The sequence below is a fragment of the Hakea prostrata genome, chromosome 8, assembly GCF_041222555.1.
Source record: "Hakea prostrata isolate BN-2017 chromosome 8, UWA_Hpros_2, whole genome shotgun sequence".
NCBI classification, from domain to species: Eukaryota; Viridiplantae; Streptophyta; class Magnoliopsida; order Proteales; family Proteaceae; genus Hakea; species Hakea prostrata.
This window is the reverse complement of record NC_142607.1, coordinates 33740260-33752714: the sequence shown is the minus strand read 5'-3', so window position 1 is coordinate 33752714 and position 12455 is coordinate 33740260. Positions and strand designations below refer to the sequence as shown.

Genomic DNA, 12455 nt, shown 5'->3' with positions numbered 1-12455 from the left:
AGAATGCAGCCCACCGTCAGAATTAACAACCAAAAGCCCATGTCGCAGTGACTTGCATCCAAATTATTCAAAGGAGCACAAGTAGAAGCAGAGGATGTTGGGCCCACTGAACTAGCAGTACCCGGTAAGGGACAGCTTGGCCACAAGTTCACAGTAGAAGATAGTGAAGATAGAGAAGATATCTCAGGAGACGCAACATTTAGTATGACTTCAATGCTGCGCATTAAAGCATGTGAAGTCGACAGTTGAGATCAAAATCTTGACCGAAATTTCAATTTTGACCGTCCATTTTTGTGTGTTTATAAAGCGAAATGGACGGTCGAGATCGAAATCTCGACCGAGATTTCGATCTCAATCGTTGGCTTCACGGTGCTGCGCATTTACTGAAGTGAAGCTCTGCAACATTACGGAAGGGAAAGCAGTTCATCAAAATCTACATGCCAAGAAACCACCATCTCCCCGGTACCTGGATGTTGGCTAGAAAAACACGGCGTTGAAAGGAACCCCAACTTATGACGATAAAATGGCCTTAATAATCGAAAACAACCACCCCCAAAGGCTTTTTAAAATGTATAATCTGGATATTTTTTAAAAATGTATAATCTGGATATTTTTTAAAAATGTATAATCTAAGAAGCATCGGTTGAACCACCTTTGACTAAATCTAAGCCATTGGTTTGATTCAAATGGTCCGCTCCGGTTCGGTGGCTTGAACCGTAATGACCATAACATATCATTACATCTATAACCATTCACCAACAACAACAAATGTGCCCTAAGAAGATGATGGGTTAGTAAAGCGGTTAAAGACTCTACCTCCCACGGGGAATTCTTGGGTTCGCACGATTCGGGGGCATTAATTTGAGGATGTAATCGTGGTGCGCGCAAGCTGGCCCGGATGAACCTCATAAAAAAAAAAGTAAAAAAAAAAAGAAGAAATTAAATTTGGCCAAAAAAATCAAATATGCCCTAAGAAGACTTAGTTTCAAACAAGGAATTGTTGGGGGTGCTTAACATCTTCCATTCGACTGCAAATTCCAATCCTCCTAAAATCACCATCGAAGGAGATAATCTTCTTCTAATTAATCTGCTCAATACTCAGCTCATCCAACGGGAGATCCCATGGATGACTAAACATATCATTCGTGATATTAAGGAGCTCAAGCAACATTTTGAAGTACAGTGGGTCCATACTTTACACGAAAGGAACTTCGTTGGCAAATAAAAAAAGGGTGCTTAACACTTTAGACATTAACTTGACACCTAGTAGAAATTTGGGGCAAACTGTCCATTGAGTCATTGGAGTTAGTTTACTGCCATTCTTACAGAAGCAAGGCACCATTCATGTATACTAGACTATAACCTAGATGATGACTCCTATTTCAATTTCAATTTCACTTCTTCGAGGTCTGTATGTGACTTGCTCTCCATACTTTTTCTCAGTGCACCTACACCACACACCTACATTGCTCACAAAATATTCTTCCAAGATTTTGAGAAACATTTTCTATTCCCTAGCTCCTCGAACCTTCCAGTTCAAAATCCATGCATGCCGCACCTTTTTATCAATAAAGCTCAATAATCAAATACTTACAATTAGCTTAGATCACCTGAAATTTGTACTTGCTATATTTTTATAGGTGCAAATATATAGAAGTGGGAAAACACAAAGTTATAGTATAGAATTTTTAAGCCTTTATTTATTTTTTATCTTGGCTTCTTCTCATATCTTTCTATTACATTTATATGAGGAAGGGTTGGATCTCATCAAGTACAAGCTCCAGAGCCAAACCCTAGCTTGTTTCCTGCCACGTTATAAACCACCTCATATGTCTTTTGTTGCGTATTTCCAAGGATCTGTATAGTTCTTGGACTAGTGTTCCCAGCAAAAGCTAAGCAATATTGAGTTGAGCTTAGTTTATATAGAATCCCTGACTGATCAACATTCAAGTCAGCACTTCCACTGAAGAGGATTTCTATGGTTGGAACATCTACCGTAGTGTATCCAGACAAGTTGTAGCAGGTGTCCAATAATGAATATGGTGGTGCAGTTGGGTACTTGGACATTGCTTGACGAAATGCAGATCTAAGAGCTGAATAGGCATCTGGTGCCAAACGAGTGATTACAGTTCCAGAATCTATAACTGTTCCTGCAGTTGTAAAAACGGATTCTGCAATGGCGAGCTTCTGGCCTCCAACATTTATGCCCGTCATATTCAGGAAATAGAAAGTGGGATAGTTCGAATCCGTTAGGAGTGAAGTATACTGAGCATTAGAAGAAGATGATCCAGCTTGACTACCAAATGCAAGAAAGCCAGTGGAGCTAGTTGATGATGGAATACAATAGGAGAAAAGCTTTCCATACTTCTGAGCCGTCTGTGATACCGTCGAGATCTGCTCACGGCCGAGGCCTAGAATTCCATCTGTAGTTCCAAAACCACTTTCGTTCTGGCTACATCCAAATTCAAATTTGGGGAAAGTATCAGAAGACAATGTTAGTGTATCAGTCACGAAATTTCCTTGAGTGTAGGATCTGTCACCATATGTGACTTGGTAAAGGCAATTGGTGGTGCAGGATGATTGTGCATAACCTGATGCACTCAGTTGTGAACATGCTGCAGAGCTACATGGGATGTTGGAGAAAGTGGAGGAAGCAGAAGAGTTGAAGTAGTGATGAGAAGAACATTTGCCAGAGCATGGGAGGCATTGGATCCATGTGAGATCACTACCTGTATCAAAAATTACTGTGGAAGTTTGCTCAGGTGTTCCAAATCCGATGTCGACAACTTAATTTCCAACTAGCGAATCGCCAGAGCTAGCAGGAAGTTTTACAGTAGAGTCAGAGACAGTTGATGACTGTTGGTTGGAGATTTTAGCATGGATTGACTTGACTCGGGCTTGGTCGTCAATGAGAATCTGGTGAAGACTAGGAAATTTTGCTTTCCCTTCCTTCAATGATGAACAAGGCCCATTTTTGTGGGACACCCGCATTATTGGCTTGCTTGAGACTTCCGAACCTGAAAGCACATAAACACATGAGAGAACACACCATCTGATAAATCACAAACAAAAAAGGGGAAAAAAATCATAGGAACACAAATATTTAACATTGTTCACACACAATGAGGTATGTTATATCCATGAATAAAGAAGAACTTTCACTACGTAGGAAGAAAATTACAATGGAGAGATCTCTCAACAAATTGTCCGGCATTAAAAACTCTCACCCAAAACCCAAATGCGAAAACCTCGAATTTCACAATGACCTAATAAGAAAATATAAGGTACACATTTATAGAATTTAATTAGATCAAAGGGTTGACCAATTAGGTTGGTCATCATACCATGCCTGAGTGACCTGATTTTAGCCTATATTGCCCTATATATATCCGGCTCCAGCTTTCGGTTATTTCCTGGAGTGCCGAACCAGTAGACCAATAATCCATGTTCCTAGTGGGCGCTTATTGGGGATGAAAGCTAGGAAGCAATCAAAAGTCCTGATTTGTGAGATCTATGCAGAACCACGTTTGAAATCGGATACCAGAATTTGGGGTCACAACAAAAACACATTTCTCTTATTTATACGGATGTGATTGTCTTATAAAATGAAATCTATTTCCAGTAGAATATTAATGGGGAAAAAATCACCTACACATAACTACGTAAACACATGGAGTTAATAGAGATCTCACCTTTAGCAGTAGTAGAACAAACATCAGATGGGATGAAGGAGCTAAGTGAAATAAGATGAGTATTCACGAGTTGAACATTTGCTGTCATTTGTTCGAATTTATAGGCATCAACGTTCTCCAAAGAACCACTAGAAAAGAGAAGAAAAGTTAAGAGAAGGTTAAGAAAGGAGGAGAAGTAAATGGCCATAGATGAATGGGTATTGCTTTGTCTCAAGCTGATTATAGATTTCCACTCTCCTTCAACCCGGCGGTTACCTGCTATGCTATCCCAAACTTCAAGCTACGTCTCTTTATAAAGAGGGGAAAAGGATCTGGTCGTCATAAATTTTTGTTGTAAGGTCAGGGAAACTACGTTTTTCCCTACAAAGACTTGGGTTTTCATCAACTTGTGGAAACTAAGAAAATTAGTCGTCATTTGAGTGCCTACACACACTGGTGGCGTCTAGAAACCATGAAACACGACCAGCTTTGAACGACTTTGGGTCACCCCTAATGAGACATTGTATCAATTGGATTACTTGAAGTATCAGTTTGGGAAATTGAAGCAACATATTTTCCTTGAGAACCCTGTAAATACTTCTGCTGCGAAGAAGGGTTGTGATAAGAAACGTTCAATCTTTCGTGCTCTTGCTATTAAATGATCATCTTCAAATGATTTGTCCATTGAGGGAAGGCCCCTCACAGGGAATGGAACTCGAGGAAAGTTTTCCACTCTTAGGCTTTTAGAATTTATTGACGACTATTTTATTTATTTACCCTGGAGCTTTTAGTTGGTGATTTCCTTGCAGCATATGTTCAAGCTGTTAAAGGGTTTAACCCTTATATATTATTGTATATTATTTTTTAATAGACGTCTTTAGTATTTTAGTGAAATTATATACTTAGATCCTATACTTTATAAACTTATCATTGTCCTCTCATTTCGTTTTTTTCTTTTTTTGGTAATTTCATTGACCTCTTAATTCAAACATGTTAAGTGATTGTCAAATATTAGTGTACAAAAACCATTTTATCCTTCTTTAAATTAAAGTATTCATCCAAAGAATCTTTTATTTATATTATCACTTCACCCTCATTGTTGAGGCCTAGAAGAACTATTAGTTAATTACAAACCGTTCTTAACAAACAAGGTTTGACAAGTAATTAAAAAAAAAAAAAAAAACAAAAGCAATAAACAAGATCATAATTTAATTATACTATAGGGGCAATAGTATCCTTATCTTTTATTATAATTTTTAATAAAATTGATGGGAGGAAATTGGCTCACAACGGTGCATAACAATGATCGTATTTCCAATCATTCAATGTACGCGACTATACGACATACATGGTTACTCTTTTCTATTGCTTTTTATATATTTGGGACATGAGGTTCATCTGGACTAACGTATGCGCACAGGGACGGACCCAGGATGAAATATTGGGGGGGGGCCGAAGAACGAAAACCAGATAACCTTCCTGTTAGGGAAGCACTAATGTTTTTTTGTCATACATATTATGTGGGCCCTTATAAGATTCATTTGAGGTCCCACCTCTAAATTATTTTATTATATTAAAGAATAGACCCCACATATATTTTGTGGGGCCCACACATATTTGGGAAAAAAAAGTAACTTATTGATAATGATATTTTTTTCGACAAAATATAGATAAAATTAAAGCAACAATATAGAAAAAATATATATACACATGACTTCAACCCTAAAAAGTTAGACGCAAGCCAATATCTTCTTTTGTAGGAGATGTAAACTAAATTTTTTTTAGGTAAGAGATGCAAACTAATGGCAATTAATTACTTACTAATTATAGATATTTTATTCCGAATTCAAAATCAAATAAGAAAAATTGCAGAAGAAATAAATAAACATATAATATCAAATCAAAAAAAAAAGAATAAAAAAAAGAAGAAAAATATAAACGATAAATAAATTGAGAAAGAGTACCAAATTGTGGAGTAGATTTTTTTTTTTTCTAAATTTTCTTAACCCACGCTTATAGAAAGAAATAAAATGAAGAGACCAAATAAGAAGAAAAGAGGAGAGAGGACAGAGGATATAGAAGAGAATAAATAAGGATTGAAGAGTTACTTTATAATTATGAATGACATTTTGATTTTTGAATACTTAATAAGATTTTTTTTCAAAAATTTCCTTTAACCGGGTTTATAGAAACAGAAGAGAATAAATAGAAAGAAAAGATAAGAGAGAATAGTGAGGAGAATATATAGAGATTGAGGAATTAGTTTTTAATTAGGAATGACATATGTGCCCATTATTTTACCTTTAAAAATTATGCTCAATATTGGGGGGGGGCCAAATAGCGACATTTCACATATAGGAAGAGAAAAAAGTGGGAAAAAAAAGGAATTAAGGGAATTTATACAAAAATTTTAAAAATCCGGGGGGGGGGCCATGGTCCCCCTCGGCCCCTTCATAGGTCCGCCCCTGTATGCGCACCTTGACTACATCCTTAGATGAGATTTTATAATTAATATAGGCAAAGCTTCACCTCTGGCTTTGAGGAGATTTGAACTCTAACTCCCTCCATGAAAGTGTTGGTCTTTTACCAATTGAACCACCTTTGAAAGTTTTTTCTATGCAATATTTGAAAATATAATAACTAACATTAAAAAGCAACACATAATCTTAATATGTTATAACAATATAAGAGAAAAATACAATCCTCAACCTGCATTAGAGGATTCAGACTAGAAATCTGAAGTGTTTCTCACACTTCCAATGTTGGAAGATTCCTAGTTAAATGCATCGACATTTCAACTCTAACACTGTTTTGGCGTTTTAGGTTTACAAGTTGATTTTGCTGAGTTGGTGAAATCTTTGCAGTTCCCTCTGGGTACGTTGGTTTACTTTGAACTTGAAAACATGTGAGAGATTAGATGCGTGATTGGCTCATCTTCTTTGAGTGCTGATGGGTTCTATGGAAGTCATTATTGAGAACACGCTTTTTGACTCATATGAAAAGTAACATTGTTTCCATCGACGGATGGATATGAGTAATGGAAATCACGCTGCTTTGACTCGTTCATTGGTAGCTCGTGGTCTGCTCTAAGTCTATCCTTGGGGCGGCAAATTAGTTATTTTCCAAAATCACACACCCCTGAGTCAGAGTCAAGATCAAAACCAGCCAAGTGTTTATGAAAATACCAAGTTGGGAGTAGTATTAGGGGTGCAAGTTTGACCCTAGCGACAGTGATCTGCTTTAAGCCCGTCCTGAGCCCAAATAAGGCTTGGGCTAAAGATTTTGGCCTTAAGGGCAGGTTAGGGCCAAAATATTATTGCCTTGAAATAGGGTCAAGGGTGGGCTTGGGATTACTCTCTGGCCCGCCAAGCTTATCCCGGCCCGTCCCTAATTTTGGCCATGATTTTGCCTCTGATTTTAACCCTGATTTTGACCCTGATCTTGACCTTGATTCTGGCCCTAATTCTGACCCTGATCTTGGACCTGATCCTGGCCCTAATCCTGACCCTAATTTTGGCCCTGATCTTGGCCTTGATCTAGGCCCATGATCTTGGTCCTGATTTGAGTCTGGACCCTCCACCCATATGAAGAGGAATTAATTATAATCCACGTGGGTGAATATTTGACACGTGTCAAATTTTAAAAACATGATAATGTTTTGTAAAAAATTAATAACAATAAATTATATCTTCATTATCAATGTAGTAAGCATCCATCTGATTTTGGCATGATCCTGACCCTAATTTTGGCTCTAATCTTAATGTTAATTTGATCCTAATCATGTATTAGATTTTTACCCTAATCTTCATATTAACTTTGATATAATTATAAGTCTCGACTTTGACATTCAATCATTTTGATCATATTAGATTATGAGTTCACTCTTTATATTATTTTTAAGATAATTTTTATTTTTTGAATTAAGTCATTTTAGTTCCAAAAAAGAATTGACTTTCTTTTTTTTGGACTAAGGCGAGATAATATATTATAAATAATAAAAAGCTAGTATATATAGAATTAATATCTAACAAATCTACACCCCAACTTCTCATCATGAATATTGACATCTTTCTTTTGCCTCCAATATGATATTTAAGGGGGAAAAAAATCTTATTAAGGACAGATAGCTATGTTTGTAACTAAAATATAATTTTCTTTAACTACGAAAAAATATCAATACTTAATTATCGTTAATTTACTTGTTAACAAAGTTTTAAATATGATTTTTTTTTTCTTTTTTTGAATAAGGATATCAATGGGAAGGGTTTTCAATTTCCATCACCAAAGTAAGGGGAGAGGTTTTCAATTTCCATCATCAAAGCAATGGGAGACTTTCAGAGCTCAATAAACAATATAAAATTATGGAGTATGAATTTATTTATGTTTAAAGCAATACTGTCAACTTATTGTTTATTTTATCATTTTGCATGAGCTTGAATCATCTTATATTTCTATGAATTTTATTTTTAGTTTACTTATGATACTTCTATTATTATTATTATTATTATTATTATTATTATTATTATTATTATTATTATTATTATTATTATTATTATTATTATTATTATTATTATTATTATTATTATTATTATTATTATTATTATTATTATTATTATTATTATTATTATTATTATTATTATTATTATTATTATTATTATTATTATTATTATTATTATTATTATTATTATTATTATTATTATTATTATTATTATTATTATTATTATTATTATTATTATTATTATTATTATTATTATTATTATTATTATTATTATTATTATTATTATTATTATTATTATTATTATTATTATTATTATTATTATTATTATTATTATTATTATTATTATTATTATTATTATTATTATTATTATTATTATTATTATTATTATTATTATTATTATTATTATTATTATTATTATTATTATTATTATTATTATTATTTATGAATTTACATTTGATATTTTAGGTCCAAGGATAGGACCAATTAAGGTTAGGGCCAATATAGGGTCAATCAGGGCCAGGGACAAGGCTAATCAGGGTCAGGGCCAGGGACATGAGGGTCAGGGTCAGGGCCCATCAGGGCAATTGAGAGTCAGGGTCGGGGTCAGGGCCAATGGGGGTCAGGGTTAGGGTTAGGACCAGGGCTAACCAGGGCTAATCAGGGCCAACCCATCCCGACTCGGCCCAATTAGGGCCAATTAGGGTCGGAATGGGCTTGGCTTGGCCCTGTATGGCTTAGGGCCAATGACAATAATCCTTGGCCCTGAACTAGGGTTAGGGAGGGAATGGGCTCATATTAGAACATATAGGGCTGGGCTTGGGATTGCAAAAGCCTGGCCCAGTTGTAGCCCTAAGTAGTATTCGGAATATTTCTGGAAAACTAACCAAAACCCTAGCAGCCACTCCATCTCAAGCTTATGCGGCTAAGGTTGCTTCTAAGACTTTCATAGTTGATCAAATTCAAGCCATTACACTAAAAAAGGTCTCTACAAATGATACTCACAAGAATTCTTAACTAATCCAAAGAAGTGTTTGATACAGATTACAATTTCTACAAAATCTTGGTCAATATTTTATGTAATATAAAACACTAATCTTCATGAAATTCCAAACACTGTAATTCAGGGAATCCAGATGATCACAATTAATTATAAGAGTCCTAGAACACTGATGAACAAGGACTCTACATATAAGGAGCCATGTACACAACTCTGAACATAGTGGAAAATATCTAAAATTTTCCCGTGGACGTAGGTTGATCTCTCTCTCTCTCTCTCTCTCTCTCTCTCTCTCTCTCTCTCTCTCTCTCTCTCTCTCTCAATTCCACAATTCTAGCATGGTATCAGAGCACCAGGTTCTTTCTTTCCACCCTACTTCGCTTCCCCCCTCAACAATCTACTGGACATTAAGCTCACAGACAACAACTACTTACTATGGAGGTCACAAATTGTTCTTCTTTTGAAGACTTATGGCTTGTTTCATTTTGTAGATGGCTCCTCAATATGCCCTCCTACAAGAATCACCATTGAAGAAGATTTCGTCCCTGTATGCATACCAAATCCTGCTTATAATTCGTGGACTCGTCATGACCAACTTGTTATGTGTTGGCTTATTGCCTCGCTCATAGAATCTGTACATGCTCAAGTTGTTGGTTGTTGGTTGTTATACTGCTAGAGCAGTCTAGCATCATTTTGAAACTACATATAAAACACCATCTACAACAAAGACTATGCAACTTCGTCTTCAATTACAAAACATGAAACGAGGTAACAACACTATCCATGACTACCTTCTCTGCATTAAGCACACTACCGATCAACTTGCGGCTGCTAGTAAGATTGTTTCAGATGATGGCATTTGTTTGGATGTTCTCAATGGTTTAGGCCCTAATTATTCAGCCTTTGTTACTTTTGTAACCGCTTGTGGATTTCTTGTCACTTTTGCTGAGTTAAAAGGCATGTTACTCACTCAAGAAGTTCCTCTCAAGAATAACTTAGCTTATGACTCCTCTTCCCCTTTGGCTAAACTCTTTGAGACAACCAAAGGTATTTGTTGGTCTGATATCCTTATCCACATAGAAATGGGATCCTCAATGAGAGGCATCTATTGAACCCCATTTCTCAACCCTATAGTTATCCACATATATATAGGCGTACGCTCTCATGGCTTCCCCATGGAAATCCCACATCACACTGAAAGTGACACAAATCCAAAGTCCATACATATGCAACCCTACCAACTCATGATGGCAGTGGGCTTGCTTGATGCTCACAGGACCTAGCTACTAACATCACGGGTTAACAGGATTCAAAATCCCTACCGGAAGGGTAGTAGTACTCATAGGATTACCTAGCTAACACATCTAGCCACCTAGCATTGATGTACTTAGGTCTAAGTGCATACATATATAGCGACACTAGGGTAATGGGCGAACCCACAACCCTAGCTCGCATATAAGTACGAGAGGACAAGATCTCAGATGTACTTAGGTCTAAGTGCATACATATATAGCGACACTAGGGTAATGGGCGAACCCACAACCCTAGCTCGCATATAAGTACGAGAGGACAAGGTCTCAAAATCAAGTCCACACATTCACACCACTCTCATATAACAATTCATGAAATCAAAGAAACAGAAACAAATACAAATAACGTTACCTTGTGTTCACGCAAAGTCACACACAATTTATAATAGAACCCAAAATATCAAATAATACAAGATATCAAATTTATTGAAGATTTAAATAACTCATCATTCATACAAGATATGGTTAAGTATATTCCTCACCTTTTCAAGTTAATAAAGCTCTCCAAAGTCCCAAAAGCTCACCAAAGAGTGTAATTTGACCCAAAACAACCCTAGTTACATAAGAAGATGAGTGAGTAATAATTGAGAATCAATCGGGGTTCAAAAGAGGGCCAAAACACTCATCCTGAATACGGTCAGTTGAATGGCCAATTGCATAGGCTTATAGGGCCGGTTGAGTGGCCGGTCAACCTCCCACCAAACTAGTTATAAGAAATTTTTCATATTTCTGCTCTGATTCGAAATCAGATCGAAGCGAGACTTTGGGTTCTTTAAATTAAGAGCGATAGGGTCCCCGAAGTGTCAATCAATCATCCCAATTAGGCCTCAAAGGAGAAGCCCCAAATTTGGCTCTTATGTCTACCTGCAAGTGTCTCTACGAGGTTCGAATCAGTTTTGAATCCAACGATTCGCATATCCCCCTCTCAAAAGCGTTGGGAGACACAAAGAGAAACAAGGGCGAGCATTCAATACAACCCAATAACTCCAAAACTAAAACCTAGCATTTATTGATAATAAATACCATTAAATCTAGGTTAGAGAAGAGGGTTTTCAAGAACACTCACCTTTATAAGCGTTATCGTGATGATGCGATGCCACGTGGAAGGAATCCACCAAAATCCTTGGATTTCTCTTCTCCTAAGCCCTCAGCCCCACTCTAGCAATAAGAAATAAGTTTATGAGGAGTTGGGAGCTTAAAATAGGGTTTTTGGTGTGAAATACCAAGTCTGCCTTGCAACTGGGTAGGGGGCAATCGACCCAGCAGTTCAATTGGCTCCAATCAACCGGCCCTCTATCTCACTTATATGGGGCCTGATTTTAGTGATTCTTAGATGGGTAGAAAGGTCATTTCAAGGCCTAATTAATGGTGTATTTTACCTTGACATTTGAGCGTTCTTGCATTGGTTTTTGGATGTGCCAAAACTTTCTTTTTAAGCCTTCTTAACTGACCTTCTCTCTCTTCTTGAATTCTAAGAGAGTGGCCAAGTCATCTATAAGGTCATCCACTACCATGGGGTCCATTTCTAAACTTTCGGGCTAGACTCGAATGGTCCACAGTTGTCATCTACTCGAGTTCCGAGTCCGCGGTGGATTAAAGGGTCAGAAATGCAGGGGATTTCACATCCTCCTCCCCCCCCCCCACCTTAAAAGAAATTTTGTTCTTGGAATTGAGGTACCTGAGGCTCCAAAGAGGGTAGGATACTTTGCTCGCATTTCATCTTCTTTTTCCCATGAGGCTTCCTCAACTGTGTGGTTCTTCCATCGAATCTTCACCAACGGTATGGTTCAATTCCGAAGTTGTTTGTCCTTTCGGTCCAATATCTCAACGGCCTCTTCTTCAAAAGACAAGTCTGCACTCAATCCTTCGAGTTCTTGTGGCAACAGGTGTTCTAGGTCTATATGCATTGGCGAAGTATAGAAACATGGAATACATCATGCACACCTAACAAGGATGATGGGAGTGCTAATCGATATGCA

The 12455-nt window shown here is 36.7% G+C and overlaps 1 pseudogene across 1 annotated transcript; it reads right to left on the bottom strand.

Moving 5' to 3' along the window:
• Positions 1-1651: 1651 nt before the first annotated feature.
• On the bottom strand, positions 1652-3935 carry LOC149007624 (aspartyl protease family protein At5g10770-like; annotated as a pseudogene). Its single transcript, XR_016175094.1, has 2 exons — positions 3693-3935; positions 1652-3017 (listed from the first exon to the last, which is right to left on the bottom strand). The product of XR_016175094.1 is annotated as an aspartyl protease family protein At5g10770-like (transcript).
• Positions 3936-12455: the final 8520 nt, after the last annotated feature.